General features: G+C 39.1%; 1 protein-coding gene and 1 pseudogene across 1 annotated transcript in view; one reads left to right on the top strand and one right to left on the bottom strand.

Moving 5' to 3' along the window:
• The window catches only part of NDUFAF2 (NADH:ubiquinone oxidoreductase complex assembly factor 2), a 174,979-nt gene that overhangs the window by 73,695 nt on the left and 76,578 nt on the right, over positions 1–24,706 (top strand). The gene's annotated exons all lie outside the window — the stretch shown is intronic.
• LOC138421968 (prohibitin 1 pseudogene) lies at positions 8,935–9,742 on the bottom strand (annotated as a pseudogene).

The following is a 24,706-nucleotide window of genomic DNA, read 5'->3' as shown; positions in this document are numbered from 1 at the left end:
TTTCGCAATTTGTATGGAAATACAGAAAACACCGAATAGCCAAAGCAATCTTGAGAAAGAAGAATGGAACTGGAGGAATCAACCTGCCTGACTTCAGGCTATACAGCAAAGCTACAGTCATCAAGACAGTATGGTACTGGCACAAAGACAGAAATATAGATCAATGGAACAAAATAAAAAGCCCAGAGATAAATCCACGCAGCTATGGACACCTTATCTTTGACAAAGGAGGCAAGAATGTACAATGGATTAAAGACAAGCTCTTTAACAAGTGGTGCTGGGAAAACTGGTCAACTACTTGTAAAAGAATGAAACTAGAACACCTTCTAACACCATACACAAAAAATAAACTCAAAATGGATTAAAGATGTAAGACCAGAAACTATAAAACTCCTAGAGGAGAACATAGGCAAAACACTCTCTGACATAAATCACAGCAGGATCCTCTATAACCCACCTCCCAGAGTAATGGAATTAAAAGCAAAAATAAACAAATGGGACCTAATTAAACTTAAAAGCTTTTGCACAATGAAGGAAACTATAAATGAGGTGAAAAGACAGCCTTCAGATGGAAGAAAATAGCAAACAAAGAAACTGAGAAAGAATTAATCTCAAAAATATACAAGCAACTCCTGCAGCTCAATTCCAGAAAGATAAACGACCCAATCAAAAAATGGGCCAAACAACTAAACAGACCCTTCTCCAAAGAAGACATACAGATGGCTAACAAACACATGAAAAGATGCTCAACATCACTCATTATTAGAGAAATGCAAATCAAAACCACAATGAGGTACCATTTCATACCAGTCAGAATAGCTGCTATCCAAAAGTCTACAAACAATAAACGCTGGAGAGGGTGTGGTGAAAAGGGAACCCTCTTACACTGTTGATGGGAATGCAAACTAGTACAGCCACTATGGAGAGGAGTGTGAAGATTCCTTTAAAAACTGGAAATAGAACTGCCATATGACCCAGCAATCCCACTGTTGGGCATACACACCAAGGAAGCCAGAACTGAAAGAGATAACATGTACCCCAGTATTCATTGCAGCACTGTTTATAATAGCTAGGACATGGAAACAACCTAGAAGTCCATCAGCAGATGAATGGATAAGAAAGCTGTGGTACATATAAACAATGGAATATTACTCAGCCATTAAAAAGAATACATTTGAATCAGTTCTAGTGAGGTGGATGAAACTGGAGCCTATTATACAGAGTGAGGTAAGTCAGAAAGAAAGATACCAATACAGTATACTAATGCATATATATGGAATTTAGAAAGATGGTAACAATGACTCTATATGCTAGACAGCAAAAGAGACACAGATGTATAGAACAGTGTTTTGGACTCTGTGGGAGAAGGCGAGGGTGGGATGATCTGAGAGAATAACTTTGAAACATGTATATTATCATATGTGAAACAGATAGCCAGTCCAGGTTTGATGCATGAGACAGGCTGCTCAGGGCTGGTGCACTGGGATGACCCAGAGGGATGGGATAAGGAGGGAGGTGGGACGGGGGTTCAGGATGGGGAACACATGTACACCCATGGCTGATTCATGTCAATGTGTGGCACAAACTACTACACTATTGTAAAGTAATTAGCCTCCAATTAAAATAAATTAAAAAAAAAATCTTACTCAAAATTTAATGAAAAAAGAGTCTTCTCTAGCACCACAATACTATGCGGTTTAAAAAAATATCTTTTATTCAGCATATGTTTTTCAGCTTAATTGGTGTCAAGGTCATATTAGTTATTTGTAGAGATCTGCAAAGTAAAACATGGCCACAACTTTTTGAGATGAGGGTTGACCTCAGTGATTTCTGATCCAATCATGCTGTGCACCAGGTGCGCACTTCCTGTGAACCTCAGTGCTGTAACAACCACATTTTTCTCTCTGATATTTCATGTTGTTTAAACCATGATGAGAACCTTATCTTTGTCTGGTAGGATTATAACCTGCCGCAGAGCCCACAGCCTAAAAAAGAATCGACCCAACTATTCCCAGAATACTATCTCATCCCAGTTGGGTTTCCTCCGAGGTATTAAGGACAGGAAAAGTGAAAGGAGTAAAATGGAGTGTCTGGTGGTGCCGTGTTTGCCTAGGGTCAGCTTAAGTGGCATTTATGTAAGGGTGTATACCGTCACTATGGTGAAGGGAAAGTCTTTCAAGCCATTTATCAGTGATTTCATAGTTCTCATTTCATGGAGGATGGAATAAAAGAACAAAGAAAGTTTACTTTCAAAGTAATTTATTAAACATGAAGTGAAAGAAACAAGATAAACGTGTTTATTTTCATTTTCTTCCCTTTAAAATGGCATTCTTATTATTGACCCATGAACTCATTCTCTTTCATATCACAAATTTAAGTGTCTATTTGAATAAGACCTAGCCAGTTCTAATACATTTTTAAACTCCTGATATGTTCTGGAGCTAACTTTGAGAATTCATTTCCTTGGATTTTTTCCCCCCTTTATGATTTGAAGAGTTGGGAAATTATGTTTGGATGGCTTTCAACTGAGGAGATATGTTTGCTTGTTTATCCATTTTAAGTAAAAAGAAAAAACAAAAAAATAATATTCATATCATTTCTTACAGAATAACTCAGTTGTCAAACTATTTTTGTATCCCAGGGTTAGTGCTTACTCAGATTAAACTTTTTGGAAAGGAGACTGAGTTAAAAATGTGGATGCTCTTTAAGATGATAGGGTACCTTGAACTGTTTCAAAGGCATAACAGGTTTTGTTTTTGTATGAAGTAAAGAATGAGGCATTGGAGTTATAAACTTAAGATTCTTGTTGGATAAATGAATTTTCCTAAGGGTAAGGGCAATGGAAATGTTTAATAATTTGCATTGAGAAATTAATGTTACCAAAACTGTCTCCCAAGACAGCCGTCTTCAAGCCATTATACCTGGTCTAATCACCTTATTTCTCAATGTCAGAAAAGCTGATCTTAACCCTGACACCTGAATAAGAGTTCTTCTTGTAACCTTTGTGTTTTTTCCTTGAAGACATGGTAGTGGAGAAGTATCATTCCTCATTCTTCTTTGTCATTTAGATGTTTCTCATTCTTTTGCTAGAAGCAGTGAGGCAGTGCAAAATATCATCTTTAAGACTGTAAGGACATCAAAGTCTGACTAGAGTGGATTAAGATGGGTGCTTTGGGAGAGGAGTGGTGGCAGAACTTTCACAATCGGATCTGCTTTTGCAGGCTTTGTCGGTTGCATGTCAGAGTGGCTTTTGACATAACACGCAAGTGAAACTATCCATCCCTACATCTCTATGTGGAAGCCAGTTCAGTTCAGTTGCTGCGTTGTGTCTGACACTTTGCAACCCCGTGGACTGCAGCACTCCAGGCTTTCCATGGACAGAGGAGCCTGGTGGGCTACAGTCCATGGGGTTGCAAAAGTCAGACACAACTTAGCGACTAAATCTCCACCACAACAAAAGTACAATCATCAAATTTGGTGTTTGAAAGCCACAGAGTATGTGAGATGCCTGGAGAAAGGCACATAATGGATGGCTATTTCCATAAATGAAACAAGAAGGTAAGGGAACCCTGATACTATCCATTCATATTCAGAGAGAGAAAAGCAAAAGATGAGATGCAATTTTATGCCCTCCTTCAGCTCTGTGGAAGCCAAGGTATATTTTTAAAGCCTATTCATACTAATCTACAAAATTAAGCATTTTGGATTTATATCAGAGTTTTGTATTTGTAATATATATAGAAAGGATATTAATCTGGCAATTTTAAAGATCAAGTTTATCCCTGTGGTATTACATACTCTAATTATATACTATTTGAGTCAATATATTCAAATAGCCCTTTATTAAAAATAATATAAATAGGTCACAAGAGGACATAGTTATTTTTTAATAAACCCACTCTTGCTTGTTAGAAAGAGTTTCCTTTATTAAGAAAGATTAAAAGAAAAAAATCACTTCTAGGGAAAAAGTTGTTTTTAGTAATTTAGGCTCTCACCAAGTACTAAAAAGTTATTTGAGGAATAAAACATGGGAGGGCAGGAGGAGAAGGGGACGACAGAGGATGAGATGGTTGGATGGCATCACCGACTCAATGGACATGGGTTTGGGTGGATCCAGGAGTTGGTGATGGACAGGGAGGCCTGGTGTGCTGCGGATCGTTGGGTCGCAAAGAGTCGGACACGACTGAGCGACTGAACTGAACTGATTTATCCTCTATCAGAGCTAACTGTGCTCTTGACAAGAAGTACTGAGTGTACCCAAACTTACGTTTAGTTTTCTAGAGTAGTTTAACTATTTTGGTTGTCCATTTTGTTGACATTAAAGGGTGATAGGAAATGGTATATGCACAGGCTTTGAAGTCATGCAGACCAGAATTTAAATTCTGTGTTCTGTACTGAGAAATTGTGTGACCTTGATCCAAGTTTATGTTTAAGTGGCATTTAGTTAATTCGCACTGTTGTCAGCAATCACCTCTGTATAGTTTGACGACGTTTTATGAGGACACTTTTTTAACCTAATGTGTAAGGTCTTTGAATGAATAATGATGGAGTAAGTTTATATTCCTCGGTTTTTAAGAGCTTTAAGAAACAGCTTGATGATGATTCTAGTATGATCTCCCAAATTTCCTTTCAGTTCTAGCTTATTTTAAAATTGTTAAAATTTGGAGATATGAGTGAGTAACATGCGACCTAAACATTCTTGTGGCAACCAGCTTTCTATTTGCCTGGCATGGAATATTGACTGTCTGCGAGAAGATACTGTGTTTATATGTAAGGAGTTTGTAATTCAGTTGGAGGAAAAGCTACAGATGAAATAAATAGAAAAACATGCTTGTTCTTACTTCTGTGATAAGCCCCAGACCTTTTAAATGTGTCCATTCACTTCCTTTCAGGGGACCACATCTTAGTTACCAGAAGTTGAAGAACTGTCATAACAGGGCTACAAAATCTGTAAATTTTATATACATGTGCTTGCACATACATGCATGTACATACACATACATATATGTATGTAATTATGGCAAAACACAAATAACATGAAATTTTCTATCTTAGCCAGTGTTAAGTGCACAACTTAGTAGTGTTAAGCACATTCACATTGTTTTACATCCAATCTCTAAAACTCTTCATCTTGAAAACCTGAAACTCTATACCCATTAAACAACAACTTCCCTTCCCCATTTGTTCCCATCAACCACCATTCTGTTTTCTATTTCTATGAACACAGAAGAAAGTAGGTGCCTCGTATAAGTAGAATCATGCAGTGTTTGTCTTTTGGTGACTGGTTTATTGCACTTAGCATAATGTCATCAAGGTCCTTCCATGTTGTAGCATTTGTCACAATTTCCTTCCTTTTCAAGGCTGAATAATACTGAATTGTATCTGTATACCACCAGTGTTGTTTATCTGTTAATCTGTCAATGGACTCTTGGGCTGCTTGCATCTTTTGTCTGTTGTAAGTGGTACTGCTGTGAGCATGGGTGTACACATATCTCTTCAAGACCCTGCTTTCAGTTCTTTTGCTTATATGCCCAGAAGTAAAATTCTGGATCACATGATAATTCAAGTTTTAACTGTTTGGAGGAGCACCATTCTCTTTTCCATAGCAGCTGTACAGATTTACATTTCCACCAGCAGTGCACAAGGGTTCCATTGTGACCACATCCTTGCTGACACTTGTTATTTTCTTTTTTTTTCAATAGTAGATATCTTAATAGGTGTGAGGTATAGTAGTATAGTTTAAGCCAAACTTTAACACAGAGAACATTATTATGGAATATACAATCTTGTTTCGAGATCATGGCGAAAGCCTAAATTTGAGTATTGTGCCAGTTGACTCTTTATGCTCCATTATACTCCACAGTTTTGGGTGCCATATTTGTGTGTGTGTGTGGTATGTGTGTGAGTGCTAAGTCGCTTCAGTTGTGTCTGACTCTGTGCGGCCCTATGGGCTGTAGCCCACCAAGCTCCTCTGTCCATGGGATTCTCCAAGCAGGAATACTGGTGTGGGTTGCCATGCCCTCCTCCAGGGGGTCTTCTCTACCCAAGGTCGAATCCTAACCTCTTATGTCTCCTGCATTGGCAGGTGGGTTCTTTACCACCAGCGCCACCTGGAAAGCCCAGTGTGTGATATAGCATAGAGCATTTTCTCTCTTATAGTTGTCTCTGTGTTGTAGTCAATCTCTGTTCTTAACCATTTGACCCCTGAGACCACCAGTATGTTTCAGATCAGTAATAGCCAAAGAGCCGAAGTTGTTACTATTATACTGAGAACTGTACATGCAGTATGTCTTGGTGTCCCTTCCAGAATGTGAGGCCATTAGATTGATGTGAGTGAGTGAAGTCACTCAGTCGTGTCCGACTCTGCGGCCCCATGGACTGTAGCCTAGCAGGCTCTTCCCTCCCTGGGATTCTCCAGGCAAGAGTACTAGAGTGGGTTGCTATTTCCTTCTCCATAGATTGATGTGAGTCATAGTGAAAAAATACTGGCACCACTGAACCAGACTCAGAGCGTTGTGAACCTTCCTCTCTTTCTCCCATATATAGTAAAGTGTTTGACCTATGTATTTGTGTGTGTGTTTATATAAATATACGTTTAGGCAACCCGTTCCAGTACTCTTGCCTGGAAAATCCCATGGACAGAGGAGCATGGTGGGCTATAGTCCACGGGGTCACAAAGAGTCGGACACGACTGAGCGACTTCACTTCACTTATTATAACTATATTTTCTATTTAGATATTTTTTTGTAAATGAAGTGAAGAATTTTGATTCTTAAAAGAAAAATACATGGAGTAGAATCTTTAAGTTTTGTATACAAAGCGTGATAGAGTTGTGAGACAATAAAACTGTTTTATAAGATAATTCTCTTCCTTCTGGAGAAGACATGAGATTGAGGACTCAAAGACAAAGACATAAAATTGCAGTGAAAGGAGAGAGGAAAATCAGCGTGAGGGGAACGTGGAGCCAGGTATAAGGCTCTCACATAAACTCTCATTACCTGCACATTTTCTAAGAGTGAACCACAAATATAACTCTGAGCTTTACAGCAACAAATTCAAAAAGAGAAAACCTTCCAGTCAGAACTTCACAGTGGCTATGAGATCAATCATCTAAACAACTATCTTGGAGAAATATGACTAATTTTTAGTTTTCAAAAATGAAAATAGCCTCCTTTTGCTTTTAGTTCTTAAAAAATGCATGTTTCTTATTTTAAAAAAGCCAACCAATCAAAAAAGTACAAAATTTCTCTTGTAAATTACCCTGCTAGAGATAATTTGTGAATATTCTGCTGAGCTTCTTGGTGGTCTGTCCAGAAAAGGAAACAGTTGGTCACACAGTTCCTACTGGCTGATTTACTTTCCCAATAGTATAAGAGCTTATAAATTTTTCTGCACCATCAATAATAACACTGGGTCAGTGTTGTTAATTTTTCCTAGTCCTATAAAAGAAAAATGATATTTGTTTTCTATTATCCTCAGTATTCATATCTGATATGAGTCTCCCATGGTTTTCCTATGTAGGTATTACACAGTGTAATGAACAGGTGTCTTTTACAACATCACTTGATAGATTTGATACATTGTTTTCCTTAAGTATTTCTTATAATTGCATTAAAATATGGGTAATGGTATTTCACCAGATTTTTAATTCAGTAGAAACAGTTTTGAGTAATTAGAAGGCGGGACAAGATAGGTGAAGTGGATTAAGAGGTAGAAACTGCTAGAGATAAAATAGGTCACAAAAATGTAATGTGCAGCACAGTGAAAATAGCCAATATTTTTATGTGGAGTAAAGTCCTTAAAACTAACATCGCTGTGTTGTATACCTGAAACTGATATTTTGAGTCACCATAATTCAGTTAAAAAGTGGGAGAACTTTCTCTGTGGGCCAAAATGATGTGGTCTGGTATTCTATTTCTTTGGGTTTTGGGGGGGTTTTTTTGAGCTGGAAGGTCTGAGTGTCATTTATTGATAGTAGCACATAAATGTCTTCTTCCCTTGGTCATTTCCTTCAAGGCACAGGCACAGAGCCCTCTAGAAGGACAGTCTCTGAACCAGGGAGACAGGAACACTGGATGCACATGTCTTTGGCAGGCCCGTGCAGCCTTGGGCAGATGCAGTCCTTCAAGCTGGAAATCCACCGCGTATTTGAGACACAAAGGTGGGAGGTAGAAAGCAAGGCCGCAGGACTCTCGTTTCAGTCCAGGCCTGCTCTCACTATCCAGACAGGACTCTCGTTTCAGTCCAGGCCTGCTCTCACTATCCAGACAGGACTCTCGTTTCAGTCCAGGCCTGCTCTCACTACCCAAGTCCATTCCAGGGCTCTGGGGAGGGCAGCAGATCAGGCCCACCACCTTCACGGGGGCAGATTCTTCAATCTGTGCTGCTTGTACACACCTGCTTCCGCTGGTCCCGCAGTTAAAGAGCATCAGCTTTATGGTAAGAGAAGGATCACTTCCCCTCTGACCTTCCCAGCACCTCTCTTCAGCTGGGTCTCTGCAGGAACCACTGGAGAAGTCTGAGGCCTGTGTCCCCCATTCATCTGCGTGTGCCATCTTCCTCAAGTCTTGAATGAAGGGTTGGAGGCTACAGGTTTACTTGCTGACTCCCAGCTCCTCACACACCAAGCCCTGCCTTTCTTCTGCCAGTTGCCGGTGCCTGGGCTGGAGTACTAGGTGGCCCCAAAGACAGGAGCCAAGCTGGTCTATGTAGGCACTTGGCGATTTGGGGTCGGGAGGTGGACTGAAAAAAGGGGGATGGAAATGAGAAGAATCAAAGAGTTCAATATGATTAAGAGATCTGAAGTGATTTTACTTTTGTTTTCTTCACTTTAAGCCAATCATGAATTTTCACAGTGATTTCTGAGGTAGCAGAAGGAAGGTGGTGCTGAACATCTTGGGGGCTATGGTCCAGATGGCCCAGGAGATGTGGGCCTCACTGGGGCAGCAGGAGGAGCACCAACTGCCCTCCGGGCAGGTAGGTGATGTTCTGAGAGCGCGGCAGCTCCTACGCGATGTCCTCCGCGGCCTCCTGCTTGCACAGCTGGATCACCGGCTGCGATGGCAGTGGCGGTTGTGAGTGAGTTGGCGATCCGCTCCGCTGCCTTGAAGTCACCCTCCACAGAGATGATGGCTTCCTTCTTTTGCTGCCCAGCCTTTTCCTCCTCCGATCTGGCCCTCTCTGCTTCCTGCTGAGCCACCTGTTTGGCTTCCACCTCTCTGTGAACTTCCCAAAGGTCAAGGATAGGTCATCCAAGATGAGCCCAAAGGTCGCTGCCTGCTCTGTGAGGTCATCGCTCACCTGTCTGGGGGCCAGCTCTCTCTGGGTGATCAGTTCTCCCGCCGAGCCACCACGGACTGGAGGATCTCTGTAGTGATGGACTGGCAGCACACTCTCATCGTAGTCCTCTCCAATGCCGGGGAAGATGCGAGGAAGCTGGCTAGCCACCGGCCAGAAGAGGGTGCATAGGACGATGATGACTTTCTGTAAATCTTTGCTACCCATGTTTACTGGCACATTACGTGGTCGAGAGCGGCAGTCAAAGATAATTGGTTTCTGTACCCAAGGGATGAGGAAGTGAGTCCCTTCTCCTATGACAATGTCCTGCACTCCACCGAACCCATCAAAGATGACAGCTCTGTGCCCAGCATCCATATTATACAAGGCAGAGTTCACCACGCCTCCTGCAATGGCTAAGGCCAGGCCAAACTTGCCAGTGGACTCAAACACTTTGGCAGCCATGTCTCCTTTGGCTGGGCCCACTCACACCTGCCTCCCCTCTGACCTTCCACTGTGACCACATCTCAATTTCTTTGTTGATTTGGCTTTATCCAGGAATATATTTGTAGAGACCACTGCTGCTGCTGCTGCGTCACTTCAGACCACTACTCTCCACTAAAATCCATTTTCTCCTTCCTGAACACACAGCTATACTACATTTACCAGCATCTTTTAAAATTAGGTGTAGCTGGGTTTTTTATGACTAGGGTTTTTGTCTAGTGCACTGTGAGTGGAAGTAATGTGAGTCACTTCCTGACCTGGCCAATAAAACTCTGCATATATGTTTCTCGGGGCCCTCTCTTCTTTTTAGCTGAGTGAAATGGCAGTGCTCAGGAAACCTTGAAAGTCATATGTTGACAGTGGCTGAATAGCCATCAGCATGGATCCTTAAATGATGGACTTACCTGAATGTCTACCCAGGATGGTTATATAAGAAAGAAATATAATATGCCTATTAATATAGACATGAAACAAGGGCCTGGGTGGGGTGTGTGTGTGTGTGTAATAATGATATAAAAAGATTAAATTAGAAGAACATTAATAAGTATTTATGTATTTTGTTGAAAGTTTGCATCATGGATGGCGAGCAGTAGTAAAATCAATTGAAATTGTCTTAAAATAATTTTAAAACATACTATTGACCAATTTAACAAGAAAAATATAATGTTAAGTATATTCTTATGAATATTAGGAAAACAATTGAAGTTTTTAAATTAGGAAGTGAGTAAAGCAATAGTACAATCCAAAGACTTGAGAGATTTTAAGGGAAAAGCAGCTGAGGCTCAGGACAGGTGGATGTCATAGGAGGGAAGAGGAGTGCTCATGCTCAGTCATGTCTGACTGTTTGTGACCCTTTGGACTGTAGCCACTGGGCTCCTCTGTCCCAGGCAAAAGTACTGGAGTGGCTGGCCATTTTCTATTCCAGGGGATCTTCCTGACCCAGTAATCAAACATGAGTCACCTGTGTGTCCTGCATTGGCAGGCAGATTCTTTACCACTGAGCCACCTGGGAAGCCCCGATGTCATAACGACTGATGAATCAGCAGACCCGACCATAGGTTTCCAGTCCTGATGAGTTAGTCCTAGACAGGAGATTTGCAAGGCTAGAGAGGGCTTGGCAACTTGGGCACTTGACATCATCCTTAAGCCGTAGACGAGTTTCAGCAGACCATGGAATTGGTGTACAGGAGTAGGATCTGTCTTTCCACCAAGAATGGATTCTGTCCAGACAGGTGAGAGCAGTTACGAGTACCATGTATATGGAGCAGAGGCATATAACAAATGCCTGTAACAAATTGCATTCAAATCAGGTTATCAGGAGCAGTTTCTAGAACTAAAGTACAGGGGAAAGGCCAAGGGACAAAACCTTTGCTACTTGACCGGTACCAAAACAAAAATGACCTCCTATTGGTACTTCACTAGCGGTCCAGTTGGTTAAGACTCCATACTTCCACTGCAAGGGGCACGGATTTGATTCCTGGTTGAGGAACTAAGACCCCACATGCTGTGCCATGAAGCCAAGAAAAACCCCCAAACAAATTACATTTTAAAAAGTTGCTTCATATTGATTGCTTAGCTTGGGGTATCTTATTTCCCCACTTCAACATGGTCTTCCCACACATGAGCACTTACAGAGTTTACCATGAAGGCAGCACAGCTTCAGGGGCTAGATACTAAGGATGTATTACAGAAAGATACAAAGCTCTGCGTAACAGAAATGTAAGGACATCAGTTCATGGTTGGTGCTCATTAAGTGGTTAGTTAGACAAGGGAGGCCTGGCGTGCTGCAGTCCACGGGGTCGCAAAGAGTCGGACATGAATGAGGGACTGAACTGAAGTGGTTAGAGTAATAGATGTAATCCTGGTAATTTTCACCATAGAGATGAAGTTAAAATAATGAGATCTAATATTATCTGATATCATTGGTGTAACTTTAATGAGCCACTGCAGAGTAGCAATATACCTCCATCGTTTTTTTGAGTATTCCAGTGTGTGTACTGAAAGATTCAGATTCTACAGGACAAGACAGATGTTCATCAACTCTAAAAAGGGGGAAGGTATATGCAATATAGTTTTGTATCAGAATTCTGTTCCTGCGTTTGCCTTGGAAACCACAGTGAGGCCTTAATGCTTTTATATTTTTGTTTTAAAGCAAGTTCCCAACCTACTTGAATTCCAAAAGTTCCACATAAGCAGCTTGCTTAAATTGAACACATTTTTCAATAGTAATTGTGTTATAAATGGCGGTTCGGTTTCCAGAATAATTCTCAAATCCCTTTTAACCCTCAGTTCATCTGAATTGCTGAATGTTAGCAAAAACACCGGAGAAGGCAATGGCAACCCACTCCAGTACTCTTGCCTGGAAAATCCCATGGACGGAGGAGCCTGGTGGGCTGCCATCTATGGGGTTGCACAGAGTCGGACACAACTGAAGCGACGCAGCAGCAGCAGCAAAAACACATATTGTTTAGCAGTGCAATTAAGAGAGTTGCATTAACTCTGAAGGATGAGAGATATTAGTTGCTCAGTTGTGTCTGACTTTTTGTGACCCCACGGACTATAGCCCGCCAGGCTACCCTGTCTATGGAATTCTCCAGGCAAGAATACTTCAATGGGTTGCCATTTTCTTCTCCAGGGGATCTTCCTGACCCAGGAATCAAACCCCAATTCCAGGCAGATTCTTTACCATCTGAAAGTGAAAGTGAAGTTGCTCAGTCGTGTCCAACTCTTTGCGACCCCGTGGACCTATGTAGCCTACCAGGCTTCTCTGTCCATGGGATTCTCTAGGCAAGAGTACTGGAGCGGGTTACCATTTCCTTCTCCAGGGGATCTTCCCAACCCAGCGATTGAACCCAGGTCTCCCGCATCAGAGGCAGACGCTTTAACCTCTGAGCCACCAGTGAACTCTACAGTTTTCTAAAAGGAGAGATGAAGGAGAAGAAAAGGATATGTTTGTGTGTATATAGCTTCCCTTGTAGCTCAGTCAGTAAAGAATCTGCCTGCAGTGCAGGAGACCCCTGGGTTTGATCCCTGGGTTGGGAAGATCCCCTGGAGAAGGAAATGGCAACCCACTCCAGTATCCCTGCCTGGAAAATCTCATGGACAGAGGAGACTGGTGGGCTGTAGTCCATGGGGTCACAAAGAGTCGGGCACAACTGAGCAACTAACACTTACTTACACTTACTTATATATATATATATATATATATATATATATATATGATAACTTTTTCAAGTAGGTTTAACTCAGCTGAAAATTTTTTCAAGTGGGTTTAATAATCAAAGCTGGAATAAAAGAAGAGCCCAAATTATGCTTTAGTCTTTCTGAAGGGCAAGGAAGCAGGTGGATTTGGGATTGTTACGAGCCCTTGGTAACCAATAGGTGGTGCTATTGTCATACAGTAGTTAAGTTGCTCGTGGCCCGAAGTAAAAATGTCAGCTAAGTACTATGCACATAAATGTTGCTCAATAAATATGATTCTGCTTTTCTGAATGAATCAGATAATACTGATGAATAAAACCACTTTAGCAAAATGTTATTGATATGTTGCTAAATTATATTGTCTCTGGACTCTGGAAGCTTATAAAGAAGTAGCAAGGCTTAGGAAAAAAGTGTTAGGCTTTATCATTTATTACTACTAAAAAAGAGATTTTAAGTCCAGTTATTTGATTCTTTTGCAGGTAATATCCTGAGGAGCATTACCAGCATACTTTTGACTAGAAACAGTCCCCACATTCCTGTGCACAGTGATTTGGAGACATCCATCTTAAAGTACTCCACGACTGAAGTGGGCCTATATCTCCTTAGGGCTTCCCTGGTGGCTCGGTCAGGAAAGAATCTGCCTGCAGTGCAGGAGATCTGGGTTTAATCCCTGGGTTGGGAAGATCCCCTGGAGAAGGAAATGGCAACCCACTCCAGTATTCTTGCCTGGAAAATCCCATGGACAGGGGAGTCTGGTAGGCTACAGTCCATGAGGTTGCAAGAGTCAGACATGATTTAGCGACTACATCACCACCACTCCTTAGTGTATGAAATTTAAGGAACAATCCTGCATTGTCTTACATGGATCACTCAGGATTTGCGACAGATCACAGGATTAACTACGTGAAAGATTGGGTAGGAAGAGAAGCAGTATGGTCTTTCTGCTATTCACAAGATCTTGATTTTGTCTGGAGAACGAATATATGTTCATGGGTGGATTTTGCAGTTTCAGAAGTGCAGGATGTGGTCTGTATTAGTGAATTGCACAGTGCTTCTTGGGACTCTAACAATGTAAGGAGGTTGTCTCCAGGGAAGGGGAGGAGAGTAAATTGTACTTTGGACGGACCCCTGCCTGCTTCAACCAGAGAAGCTCTGCTTTGAACAGTTTCATAAATTCATCTACAAACTTAAGAGTTTGAAAATTATTGACACCTCAGTCTCTTAGCAACTGAGCCCAGTTTTTATACTCAGAAATCTGGTTCACAAATACTAGTATAGTTCCTGTTAAATAGATGAATGTATCATGTTTCATTAGATGAGTATATGTGGTCTCTTTCTATATCAGAATAGATTTCTGTTCATTCATAAGTAGTGCCTGATGTCAACCAAACTAAATAGATGAATGAAAGATATTAATAATTTGATGGACTAATAACTAAATATATATATATATTTTAAAATTAAGACTAATATATCACAAAATATACTCTATTTTCACTAAATTATCCATGTTTATAACTGTCATCTGTTTTGTGAATTAGTCATGGTAGTCCTTGATGCTTTTATGATCTTTGAGAAATGGCCAACAACTATTTGATTTCTGTGAAACTGTTTGGGTCTAGAAATTAATCAAATGATCAGCTATGTCATCTACCTTTCAAATCGGAAAATAAAATTTGAGGTAGTCCCAAGCTTTGCAAGTGGTATAGCGTAGTTTAATAATTCTCTAAGTTTTAATAATATTTGCTACTTTTAAAAATTAATTCCTTCAGCTTCTCTCTTTGCCTCTCTATTGACAGACCCAAGTATTCAAATGGAAATCAAATGCTTTGATTATATTTGTTTTACAACACTATGAGTATTTGCTAATTTTGAGAGGAGAAAATACTATTCCTTTTTATATTAAGGATGTACCAGATTGGAATTTGTTTGCTTTAGCTAACAACTTTCACTTCAAAATGAAAAAATTTTTTTCAGCCAATTATAAATTTCCTCATTGTAAGAATACGTCTTTTTAAAACCTGAAATTTCTGTATAATATGTTTTAAAGCCTGTTTAATTTGGCTAAAAAAAATTTTATACCCTCCTTTATTGTCCTTCCCTTTTTATGTGTATTTAAGACATTTAACTCATCTGTCATGATTCAGACATAGTTATATAGCAGAATCATCAAATGTTAGTTTTTTGTGTTATTTCTTCAAATGCTCAAATTCTCAACATAAATATACTTTATACATTGAATATAATTTAGCTTTACAAAGAACTGTAGAATATATTAGATGAATAAAGTACTTCAAGATACCGATTTCCTAAACATCAATCAAAACCAGACGGCTGCTTCTCTTTCAGCTCTTCAAAGTGAACACATTATTATGTATGTTCATAAATAGTATGAATCCATCATTTGAATTTTTCTTTTTAATGATTAATTCTTTTGGGGGTGAGGGACAAGTGTAATTACAGCTGCACTTTTTCTGAGCATAAAAAATTCCTTGCAGTTTGGAAACTAGGTGATTTTATACAGAACATTCAGGTGTCTGTTTTTTAAAAAAACATAGCTATTTTCAATGTTTGATTTCTGCAGTAATGGAAAAGACATAAATGAAGTAAAATACTGGACACTTCTAAGATGTATGTGCCTGATTTGGGACTAGAATCAGAAAACCTACTGAACTTTTGACTTTGAATCTTTTTAGATTATTGTAATAGACTCTTCAATATATAGGGACTTCCCTCATAGCTCAGTCGGTAAAGAATCTGCCTGCAGTTCGAGAGACCAGGGTTCAATTCCTAGGTCAAGAAAGTCCCCTGGAGAAGGAAATGGCAACCCATTTGAGTGTTCTTGCGTGGAGAATCCCATGGACAGAGGAGTCTGGTAGTCTAGTCCGTGGGGTCACAAGAGTTGGACATGACGTAGCGACTAAACCACCTTATTGTTTGAATAACATTTTGAGAATTTTCAAGTTTTATTTGCTTATAATATACTGTTGGTGGTGGTTCAGTCGCTTAGTCATGTACGATCTTTGTGACCCCATGGACTGCAGCACACCAGGTTCCTCCATCCTCCACTGTCTCCTGGTCAGTCAGTTCAGTCGCTCAGTCGTGTCCGACTCTTTGCGACCCCATGAACTGCAGCATGCCAGGCCTCCCTGTCCATCACCAACTCCAGGAGTTCACCCAAACCCATGTCCATTGATTTGATGATGCCATCCAACCATCTCATCCTGTCGTCCCCTTCTCCTCTTGCCCTCAATCTTGCCCAGCATTAGCCTTTTCAAATGAGTCAGCTCTTCACATCAGGTGGCCAAAGTATTGGAATTTCAGCTTCAACATCAGTCCTTCCGATGAACACCCAGGACTGATCTCCTTTAGGATGGACTGGCTGGATCTCCTTCTAGTCCATGGGACTCTCAAGAGTCTTCTCCAACACCACAGTTCAAAAGCATCACTTCTACTGCACTCAGCTTTCTTCATAGTCCAACTCTCACATCCATACATGACCACTGGAAAAACCATAGCCTTGACTAGACAGACCTTTGTTGGCAAAGTAATGTCTCTGCTTTTTAGTATGCTGTCTAGGTTGGTCATAACTTTCCTTCCAAGGAGTAAGCATCTTTTACTTTCATGGCTGCAGTCACCATCTGTAGTGATTTTGGAGCCCCCCAAAATAAAGTCTAACACTGTTTCCACTGTTTCCCCATCTATTTGCCATGAAGTGGTGGTACTGGATGCCATGATTTCAGTTTTCTGAATGTTGAGCTTTAAGCCAGCTTTTTCACTCTCCTCTTTCACATCAAGAAGCTCTTTAGTTCTTCACTTTCTGCCATAAAGGTGTTGTCATCTGTCTCCTGGAGTTTGCGCAGATTCGTGTGCATTGAGTTGGTGATGCTATCTAACCATCTCATCCTCTGCTGCCCCCCTCTTTTGCCTTCAACCTTTCCCATCATTAGGATCTTTTCCAGCATTTCAGCTCTTCATATCAGGTGGCCTAAGTACTGGAGTTTCAACTTCAGCATCAGTCCTTCTAGTGAATATTCAGGGTTGATTTCCTTTAGGGTTGACTGGTTTGATCTCCTTGCTGTCCAGGGGACTCTCAAGAGTCTTTTCCAGCACCACAATTCAAAACTATCAATTCTTCAATGCTCAGCCTTCTTTATGGTCCAACTCTCACACCTGTACATGACATGACTACTGGAAAAACTGTAGCTTTGATTATGTGAACCTTTGTTGGCAAAGTGATATATCCAATTTTTAATATGCTATCTAGGTTTGTCATAGCTTTCTTTCCAGTGAGCAAGCATCTTTAAGTTTCATGGCTGCAGTCACCATCTGCGGTAGTTCTAAAGCCCAAGAAAATAAAATCTGTTACTGCTTCCACTTTTTCCCCTTCTATTTGCCATGAAGTGATAGGACCCAATGCCATGATCATCCTTTTTTTAATGCTGAGTTTCAAGCCAGCTTTTTCTCTCTCCTTTTTCACCCTAATCAAGATGCTCTTTAGTTCCTCTTCGCTTTCTGCCATTAGAGTGATGTCATCTGCATATCTGAGGTTGTTGATATTTCTCCCGGCAACCCCAGCTTGTGATTCACCCAGCCAGGCATTTCGCATGATGTACTCTGCATATAATATTACTATGGAACTCTAAAAAAAGACAGTAAATAAGAGTTTATTGTCCATGTGAAAAAGCACAGACACAAATTGGCGGTAGGTTCATCTTTTTTTGTCTTAAATTTTGATGTTCTTCCTGTATACATTCAGACCTAAATTTTACAAATGTTATTTACAGCCTTTGAAAAATTTATGAAGTCAGATTTAAACAAAAGAGTATTGTTGTGCTATAAACTTGCCACAAAATGTTTATGATAATAAAGGAAGTAGATCCCTTGTGATTTTTCCACTGTTTTTCTGGGTATAGTTTAAGACCTCTCACTTTTGAGTTCTAGAAAGTTAAACCATATTGTATAAGGCATTTTAGAATAACCCAGCATTTTTATATAATTTCAGATTTTCTAAGATAGAAGAAGCTGAGATTCCTTATGGGAAACCTGTAAGAATGGGGAAGCTAATAAGATTTTAGGTAATCCATTGAACTAGTTGGCAGTCTTAAAAATTCTGAAAGCTTATCTGGAAGGCCTCTTTAATTACTTTTTAAAAAGTATTACCTGCTGAGTCCTGCTGAGATAGTCTTCAGTGCTCACATAAATATACGTAGAATATGTCAAATTATACAATCATTTCATTTTCAAGCAGGAACGCCTCATTTGATCACTATGGAAAAATAATAGCTTATGATAGTTATGAATAAAATGTTAGTTTTTAATTGGATATCTATAATGATACTATGTGCAGACTTTGTAAATGCTAATTTTAAAGTGTTAAATGGAAAATGCTTCCTGTTAGGATTCCAAAAAAAGCTTGGGGGCAAATACTGGTTCTACTACTTTAATTAGTTGTGTGTATTTGGATAAGCTAATCACCTTATGTCTCATTTTCCTCATCTGTAAAAGATTATTTTATAGATAATGGATAATATATCAAGGGCACATAAACATTGCCTGGTACATAGCAGATTCATAGTTAAAAAAAAAAAAATGTTACCTCTGAGTAACTTCAGTCAAATTATGCTGTAAGTCAAATTGGAAAATGACTTTCAGTGTAAGGATTCTTATTTAGTACTCTTAATTGATGTTTTTTTTTAAAATGTAAAGAGTTCAGAATAACAAGGTTTTAGGTATCCAAATCTAACATATATAGTGTGGGTCTTGGCTTTCAGTAGCCCACGCTTTCATATATTATGCATCGACACTTCTAAGCCTCCTTTCGTATGCAAAATTCAATCTTCTATACATCACGACACAGACTGATTGAGAATTATTACCTGGTTTGCACTGATCTCTGCCACTGGGGTAAAGGACCAGACGTCAGTCAGGCAGCAAAGATCTTACTTGGCCATTCTGCCTACTTCATTACCATTCCTCCAAGCCAGGGGCTCCTGTCAGGCATCAAAGGCCTGAATCTTGCTTGTTTTCAAGGGGATAGCGATCCCAGAGATGTGCCACTGTACTCAGCCCAGTCTCTCTTTCCACCTCAGAGTCGCCCCTGAATTCCGTCCATTGTCCTCGTGGTGCTCCACCAGCAGGAATACGGGGCTGGAAGTAGACAGCTGGCTGAAAACCCTCACCAGGACTGCATGTGCTCATGGGCCACCACCAACATAGGCCTCCATCTTTGACTTGGTGTTCATGGGAGAAAGCTTCTTCTCCCCTGTGGTAGATATTTTGTGAGTCTGATGCTTCAACATTTAAAGATTAAAGTCTGCTTAAATATTTTTCCTAGCCTCTGTGGATGGATTAGGAAAGGAGCAGTGGCCCAAGTAAGGAGAAACACGTAAGTCTGCAGTTTCATTCTTCTGGGCCATTGGTGTCGTCTGCCTCAGACTGGTACCTGTCAAGAGTCTTACTCATCAGCAGCGTCACTGAGACCCTAGGAAAGCAGTATTTGAGGTAACAAATTAGAAATTTTATAAATTTCTAACCAAGTAAGTTTTATTTAGTTTTCCAATGTGTAGGGACACCCTAAATGTAGAGGAAAGGGAAATTACATCCAAATGAAAACAAAAGACAGAATCCTCTCCTCTTAATGATTCTGACCAGAACCATTCTTTATCAGGATGGTTACAAAATGATGATTTTCCAGCTCTTACAGTTACTGCGCATATCCTGTTTGGCACTGTGGTAAACAAGAGTGTTTTAATCTCAATTTATTTACTTATTCATCTGTTTATCTACATGTTTAGTGGTTTGGCTTTGTGGATTCCATTCTTTTCACTGCTATATAATTCTTATGCGTTTTGGTCTCAGAATCCCTTTAAACTCTTAATAATTATTGAAAGAGCTTTGTTTATAAGGTATATATTTAATATTTATTATATTGAAACTAAAATGGAATTTTAAAAGTATTTAATAATTCATTAAAAATAACTCTAATAAATTCATTACATATTTATGGAAAGAATGTATTTTGATCAGAAATAACTATACTTTCCAAAACAGATACATTTAGAGAAAAGAGTAGCATTGCTTTGTTTTATATGCAAATCCTCCTAATGTGTGACTTAATAAAAGATAGGTGGATTTTTCATATCTGTTTCCTCATTCAGTATGTTACTATATCACATATGATATAACCTCTAGAAAACTCCATTGTACATTCATGAAAAAATTAAGAGGAAAATAACATCTTAGCATTATTAAAAGCCTCAGAATCACCTAAAAGGGTCATAGGCACCCTACAGATCTCTCTTTTACACTTTGACAATTGCTGGTCTGTAATTCCTGGATTATTTTGGTGCTCAGATTATCCCAGATTTAGCCAGTGTCTGCACCTTCAAGCTGGCTCTTAAGTCCTTGTAACAGGCCCCTATTATCATCATTGTTTTTTTTTTTAACTCTTGTCTTTTTGGCATAGCAAGATGTTCCAGGCTCCCCTTGAATCCACCCTGCCCTAGGCCTGAAATCAACCATTTTTCTGAGGAATCCTGATTTCTTTTGATGGATGATGGCATAGAGACCAAGATTTGAGAATTAGGAATCCTTCTTGCTACTAAGGCCTTTGCTTCTAGGCTCTTTCTGCAAATAGAACCAGAAAAGTGTATACATGTATATGTGAAAATACATATATCTGTGTACAAATACATGTCTATCTTATTTGTCATAAGCCATTATCTCCAGTTTCAATCTTACCCCTGGTCTTTTTTGCCTTTTCCCATTGCATGTCTATATATCCTTCCACAATGAGAGCTCTGGCTTCCAGTAACATTAATACATATACACATTTGCTGAATCATGCATCTAAAGTAGTTTCAGAATTGCCTTACCCATACCACGACAGAAAACAAAGATACTATAAACAGTTCAGGATGTATCTGCGGGTCTTTTCCTGCCCAAGACTTAGGGTACATATGCAAATACCATGTTCATAAGCTACCTGCTATAGTTCTTTCTTTTCTTTCCCCATTCAGTATGGTTGTGTTTTTAGTCTGAAATAAAGTTGGGTTTATTTATTTCAGCTTGCTTTCATTTCCTTTATTTTCCTTTCACATCTATGTTTATTTAATTTTTTGAATATATAGAACATAAGCATGTTTTCAAACTTATTCAAAAGTATATACTGAGACAAGTACCACTCCCTTACTACTTCTAAGATCTTTGCTGCCGCCTTTCAAACCTAACCTAAGATTGTACATAACGTAGGGTTTTTTGCAATGAAGAGTAAACACAATCCAAACAATACTTCAATGTTCACTGACCATTTCCTATCCATAGTAATTTCTTACTGGTATGTTGATTCCTATGCCCTGTATCAACGTATGTGCCACTGGGCCTGTCTCTCCAGACTAGTGTTCAAGATGACTTCACGAGGTACAAAGACAACCCATTACATTTAAAGATATTTATTTTATGTATGTTTGAACACAATACAACTAGTATATTAAATCAGTGATTTTCTGGGTTTTTTGAGGGGAAGGTGGGGTAAAGTAAAAGTGAATATTGAAGAATAAAGCAAGTCAAAATTAAAGAAAAATATTAGGGAATTAATACCACAGAGTGTGACCAAAATTGCAAAGCAGGCACTTGCATGAGTGAAGTTTAGGGCTCTCTACTCGAGCTCTTCTTTCCTTTGTCTGTGTCCAGGGTCCTTATACTCTGTGACAGAAACCCAGTAGTCGGTGAAGTCGCTCAGTCTTGTCCAACTCTTTGCGACCCCATGGACTGTAACCTACTCGGCTTCTCCGTCCATGGGATTCTCCAGGCAAGAATACTGGCATGGATTGCCATTTCCTTCTCCAAGGGATCTTCCCGACCCAGGGATCAAACCCGGGTCTCCCGCATTGGAGGCAGACACTTTAACCTCTGAGCCACCAGGGAAGCCCGAAACCCAGTAGAACAGATGAAATCTTTTACCTAAACCCATCATCTACCTGATACCAAAGAATCGTGCCTTTTTTCTTCTTTTAACTAAATGGATTCCATATTTTTTAAAACAAAGTTTTAAGTTTGGGAAACAATACATTGGGCTTCCCAGGTTGCACTAGTGATAAAGAACCCGTCTATTAAGAGACGCAGATTCAGTCCCTGGGTCGGGAAGATCACCTAGAGGAGAGCGTGGCAACCCACTCCAGTGTTCTTGCCTGGAGAATCCCATGGATAGAGGAACCAGGTGGGCTACAGGCCATGGGGTCACAAAGAGTCAGACACAACTGAAGCAGCTTAGCACAGCACTATTACACAGACTTTAAATCCATATACCATTGACCATTATTGATCTACCTAAATTCAGACTTTTGGCTATTTTAATTTAATATTGTTTAATATTAAGTAAAATATAGTATTATATTGTTTTACTTAATATTCATGGAGTATACCACTGTTGATTGTTTATTGTTGTATTAGGCCTTATTAAACCTATATATACATTAGATTTAATGTCTTTGTTATTAAGTTAATTTTTAAATGTAAATTAGACCATAAAATTAGACACTTGAGTAAGTACTTATATTTACTCCATTTACTAGATGGAATTTTTTTTTTGCTGTGGTACATAGGATCCTCTTTACAACTCTTGTATGAAAACATATTAGAATGAGTAAGTGTTCAATTTGTGCATAATTTCTTACTAAGTACAAAGCATAAGTTTTATTCCCAGTTCATAGTTGTACAAGTAGCATTTATTCCAAAGAATGGAGTAGTCTTAAAACAGTTTATTTGAGGGGGAAAACCCATATCTGGTTACTAAGAGGTTATGCAATAAAATAAAGGCCTTATTTTGTATTGTTGAAGGTGTGTACATGTGTTTTATAAACCTTTGATGTCATCTATTATCAGTGACTAATTCTTGAATTACTCTTGTCTTTCCTTATATACACCAATAGATAGGACTTTTGATTTTAAAATCCTTAAGATAGGTTAAATGAGGCTTATAAACTCGAGGGTAGGAAATGTATAGATATACACGTGTATACATTTACTGGTGCTGCTGTGAATGGTAGACCTCTCCATTCGCTCATATGCTCAATTTTATTGACGTACACTTAAAACCTTATAGAACACATATGAACTTTCAGAAGCCCATCTGTTAGCATTTTGTATTTTAGACTATAATTTTCTGTACTTGTTATTGCTAAAAAGACATACTTACATCTTAGTTTTAAGTTAGGGACTATATGAAGGCACAGATATTTTGACTCTCAAATGTTTTGAAAATTGTCATGTAAACATACTTCAGTGAATTTAGTCTATGCTAAATTTATAGGAACTCTTATTATTATGATGTGTTTATATATGTGGATATAAGTAGCATTTTAATAAAAATATATGTATATATGTTGAGCTTCTGCTATGAAAGTAATGCAGTGGTCATTGTTGTAGGCTCCTTTTACCCTAATTCTTGTCCCTATAGCCTGGGAGCTTTACTACTGATCCCTTGTCCTACTGTGTATTTATTAGGTAAGATAAGATAAGCAAAAGGGAACTCCTCTTGGAGAACCTCAGGATTAAACCAGCCTGATTAAATGAGTCCGTAATAAAATGCAGAGATTCCTTGATCTCGTCTCAGAGTTTTTAGTCATTAATGGCTTTCCTGTGAAATCCTAACCTTTCACTTACTATTACTAAGGCAAAGGAAATAAAATTGGCCGCTCGGTAATCTTAGGCTTCCTTTTTGTAGTTCCCTATCTCCTGCACAGTCACTCCTAGAAGTTTCCTTGTCTATAATTGAAAAAAAATTTTTTTTGGCTTCATCTTAGCGTGGAGTCTTAGCCACTGGACCAGCAGGGAAAGTCCCGAAGGAATTTTTTAATTGGTAGAATTTCATGTCATATGGGAGAGAGATTTGCAGGGAACAAAGTCAGCTTCTTGAATTATGTCACCTAGTCCGTTCGGATTAGTGTAAGGTTGGCATAGGAGTGGGAGGAGAAAGTAGTATTTTGCGAGGCCCAGATTTCTCTCCCTGACTGGTTTGATCATTGTTAAGCCATACTCCTCCCCTCACCATTATTTACCAGTGTCTTCTCTCTTTTAACTTGCATTGCCTGAAATAGGCAGGCAGACTTGTTAACTGTTGAACCGTAGAAAATTACCTGGTTTCTTCAGGATTAAAGTTTCAATGACAAAGAAATGTGTTTTGAAACCATCATTTTGATAAAGTTGCTTCAAAAGGATATAATCAGGACTTTTTGTTAATTGACATATAGTTGTTTTACAATATTGTGTTAGTTTCAAGTATGTAGAAAAATGATTCAGATATATATATATATATATACACACACACACATGCACATATATATAAATACACACACAGAGACACATATATATATACACACACATACTTTCCAGATTGTTTTCCATTATAGATTATCATAAGATATTGAATATTGTTCCCTGTGCTATACAGTAAATCCTTGTTGCTCATCTGTTTTATGTATAGCAGTTTATTCCTATTAATCCCATATGCCTAATTAATTCCTCACTTTCCTCCCTTTCCCCTTTGGTCACCATAAGTTTATTTTCTATGTCTGTGAGTCTTTCTGTTTTGAAAATAAGTTCATTTGTATTATTTTTTAGATTTCACATATAAGTAATATATAATATTTGTCTTTCTGCGACTTAATTTAGTATGCTGATCTTTAGGTCCTTCCAGGTTGCTTCACATGGCAATATTTCTTTC

This window comes from Ovis canadensis, chromosome 16 (genome assembly GCF_042477335.2).
Source record: "Ovis canadensis isolate MfBH-ARS-UI-01 breed Bighorn chromosome 16, ARS-UI_OviCan_v2, whole genome shotgun sequence".
Taxonomy (NCBI): Eukaryota; Metazoa; Chordata; class Mammalia; order Artiodactyla; family Bovidae; genus Ovis; species Ovis canadensis.
The sequence above is the reverse complement of the archived record's forward strand: the minus strand, read 5'-3'. Positions and strand labels throughout refer to the sequence as shown.